The following is a 3,807-nucleotide window of genomic DNA, read 5'->3' on the forward strand; positions in this document are numbered from 1 at the left end:
AACATGGTGAAACCCCATCTCTACTAAAAATACAAAAATTAGCCGGGCATGATGGCAGGCACCTGTAATCCCAGCTACTGAGCAGGCTGAGGAGGAGAATCGCTTGAACCTGGGAGGTAGAGGTTGCAGTGAGCCCAGATCGTGCTACTGCATTCTAGCCTGGGTGACACAGTGAGACTCCGTCTCAAAAAAAAAAAAAAAAAAAAAAAAAAAAAAAATTAGCCAGGCATGGAGGTGGCTCTCGTGGAGGCAGCTAGTGTGAGGCTAGGGAGCGCTGAGCCACGCCTCATGCCCTGCGCTACCCAGACTAGTGAACAATACAGTCAGGATGGCTAAAGGTGACCCCAAGAAACCAAAGGGCAAGGTGTCTGCTTATGCTTTCTCTGTGCAGACATGCTCTAGCGGGATAATGAAGGAATCAGAGAGACCGAGGGGTGGAGGAGGAATTATTTATTATTTAGGTGCACCAGCCCAGTCGGATTAACATCCACAGGACTGAGCCCAAAAAAAGAGTCAAGCTACCTTTTAAGCATTTTGTGGGGTGGGGGGAGATCTGTGCAGGGTAAAGCATACTACAGAAGCAAGAAATAAAACCAGTTTTTTTTTTTTTTTTTGAGGCGGAGTCTCCCTCTGCCGCCCAGGTTGGAGTGCAGTGGCCGGATCTCAGCTCACTGCAAGCTCCGCCTCCCGGGTTCACGCCATTCTCCGGCCTCAGCCTCCCGAGTAGCTGGGACTACAGGCGCCCGCCACCTCGCCCGGCTAGTTTTTTGTATTTTTTAAGTAGAGACGGGGTTTCACCGTGTTAGCCAGGATGGTCTCGATCTCCCGACCTCGTGATCCGCCCGTCTCGGCCTCCCAAAGTGCTGGGATTACAGGCTTGAGCCACCGCGCCCGGCCCAAAGACAGTTATTTAATTAAGACATGCATTACATCATTTCTTACTTTTCAAGGAACAACATGTTTTATGACTTGCGATTATCTGCCTAGTGACCTTGCAGCTGCACAGCTAGAGAAACAGAGTCTTCACAATTCCTGGGAAAGGGAGAGATAAGGCTCACTAGCCACAGAAAAACAGGCAGTTAATTTTTAAAGGACTTCAGCTTTTTTTCTTTCTCAGGGAGGATTGGGTTTTCTTACATACAACTGAGTTTTTGCTCACATATTCTTTTTTTTTTTTTTTTTTTTTTTTTTTTTTTTTTTTTTTTTTTTTTTTGAGACGGAGTCTCGCTCTGTCGTCCAGGCTGGAGTGCAGTGGCGCGATCTCGGCTCACTGCAAGCTCCACCTCCCGGGTTCACGCCATTCTCCCGCCTCAGCCTCCGAGTAGCTGGGACTACAGGCGCCCGCCACCACGCCCGGCTAGTTTTTTTTGTATTTTTTAGTAGAGACGGGGTTTCACCATGTTAGCCAGGATGGTCTCGATCTCCTGACCTCGTGATCCGCCCGTCTCGGCCTCCCAAAGTGCTGGGATTACAGGCTTGAGCCACCACGCCCGGCGCTCACATATTCTTTAATTTCTTTCCTTTTTTTTTTTTTTTGAGACGGAGTTTCCCTCTTGTTGCCTAGGCTGGAGTGCAATGGCACGATCTCAGCTCACAGCAACCTCCGCCTCCTGGGTTCAAGCCATTCTCCTGCCTCAGCCTCTGGAGTAGTTGGGATTACAGGCATGTGCCACCATGCCCAGCTAATTTTTTGTATTTTTAGTAGAGACAGGGTTTCTCCATGTTGTTCAGGCTAGTCTCGAACCCTGGACCTCAGGTGATACGCCCACCTCGGCTTCCCAAAGTGCTGGGATTACAGGCATGAGCCACCACGCCCAGCCTCTTTAATTTCTGTTCCAATACAAAGAAGAACATAAGAAGAAAAACCCGGAGGTCCCTGTCAATTTTGCAGAATTTTCCAAGAAGTACTCTGGGAGGTGGAAGACAATGTCCAGGAAAGAGAAATTTAAATTTGATGAAATGGCAAAGGCAGATAAAGTGCTCTATGATCGGGAAATGAAGGATCATGGACCAGCCAAGGGAGGCAAGAGGAAGAAGGACCCTAATGCCCCCAAAAGGCCACCTTCTGGATTCTTCCTGTTCTCTTCAGAATTCTGCCCCAGGATCAAATCCACAAACCCCGGCATCTCTATTGGAGACGTGGCAAAAAAGCTGGGTGAAATGTGGAAGAACTTAAATGACAGTGAAAAGCAGCCTTACATCACTAAGGCGGCAAAGCTGAAGGAGAAGTATGAGAAGGATGTTGCTGACTGTAAGTTGAAAGGAAAGTTTGATGGCACAAAGGGTTCAGCTAAAGTTGTGCGGAAAAAGGTGGAAGAGGAAGATGAAGACAAGGAGGAAGAAGAGAAGGAGGAGGATGAGGATGAACAAACAAACTGTTTATCTGTCTCCTTGTGAATACTTAGAGTAGGGGAGCGCCGTACTCAACATATCTCTTATTTGAGAAGTATCTGTTGCCCTCATTAGGTTTAATTACAAAATTTGATCACAATCGTATTGTAGTTCCTCAAAGTGCTTTAGAAATTGTCAGTGGTTTACATGAAGTGGCCATGGGTGTCTGGAGCACCCTGAAACTGCATCAAAGGTGTACATATTTCCAAACATTTTTAAAATGAAAAGGCACTCTTGTGTTCTCCCCACTCTGTGCACTTTGCTGTGGGTGTGACAAGGCATTTAAAGAGGTTTCTGGCATTTTCTTTTTATTTGTAAGGTGGTGTTAACTATATGGTTATTGGCTAGAAATCCTGAGTTAACAACTGTATATCTCTATAGTTTGTAAAAAGAACAAAACGACTGAGATAAAGTCTGGATGCTCCTTGCTTGGCATTGAGCTGTGGGGAAGATGCTTTTTGGAGGGGCTGTAGTTCAGGGTGTATGCTCTGTGAGGCTGGACCTGTTGACTATGCAGTGGGCATCCATTTCGCTTCAGGTTGTCTTGTTTCTGTGACATGGCATTCTGCTGCCATCTTAGCTGTGGACAAAGCGGGGTCAGCTGGCATGATATATATATATATATTTTTAGTTACGTGCGGTAGTTTTTAACCAAACTGTAGAACTCTTCATTGTCAGCAAAGTGAAGAGCCACTGCATCAGTGAAAGTTCAAGAACCTCCTGTACTTAAACACGATTTGCAACATTCTGGGTTTTTTTCGTATGTTTAGAACACTGAAATGGTTTTGAAGTTAAATGAACAGTATTACATTAAAAAAAAAATTAGCCAGGCATGGTGGTGGGTGCCTGTAATCCCAGCTACTCAGGAGGCTGAGGTGGGAGGATTGCTTGAGCCCAGGAAATCGAGGCTGTAGTGAGCCAAGATCATGCCAACTGTACTCCAGCCTAGTTGATAGAATGAGACACTGTCTCAAAAACAAGCAAGCAAACAAACAAAAAACTCTGAAAGAAGCACTAGCAAAGAATTATGGGAGCATCCAAAAGGAATAATAATAACTCTTTTTTTTTTTTTTTTGAGACAGAATTTTGCCCTTGTTGCCCAGGCTGGAGTTGCAATGGCGCGGTCTCAGCTCACTGCAACCTCTGCCTCCCGAGTTCAAGTGATTCTCCTGCCTCAGCTTCCCGAGTAGCTGGATTACAGGCATGTGCCACCACTCCTGGCTAATCTTTTGTATTTTTAGTAGAGACGGGGTTTCTCCATGTTGGTCAGGCTGGTCTTGAACTCCCGACCTTAGGTAATCCAACTGACTTGGCCTCCCAAAGTGCTGGGATTACAGGCGTGAGCCACCGCGCCCGGCCACAATAATAACTAACTCTTATTGGGCACTCATTATGTTCTAGGCATCTTCTAAATGC

At 46.2% G+C, this 3,807-nt stretch overlaps 1 pseudogene; it reads left to right on the forward strand.

The window, feature by feature from the left end:
- Positions 1 to 244: 244 nt before the first annotated feature.
- On the forward strand, positions 245 to 2,397 carry LOC112607706 (annotated as a pseudogene).
- The last annotated feature ends 1,410 nt before the right edge of the window (positions 2,398 to 3,807 follow it).

The sequence above is a fragment of the Theropithecus gelada genome, chromosome 15 (assembly GCF_003255815.1).
Source record: "Theropithecus gelada isolate Dixy chromosome 15, Tgel_1.0, whole genome shotgun sequence".
NCBI classification, from domain to species: Eukaryota; Metazoa; Chordata; class Mammalia; order Primates; family Cercopithecidae; genus Theropithecus; species Theropithecus gelada.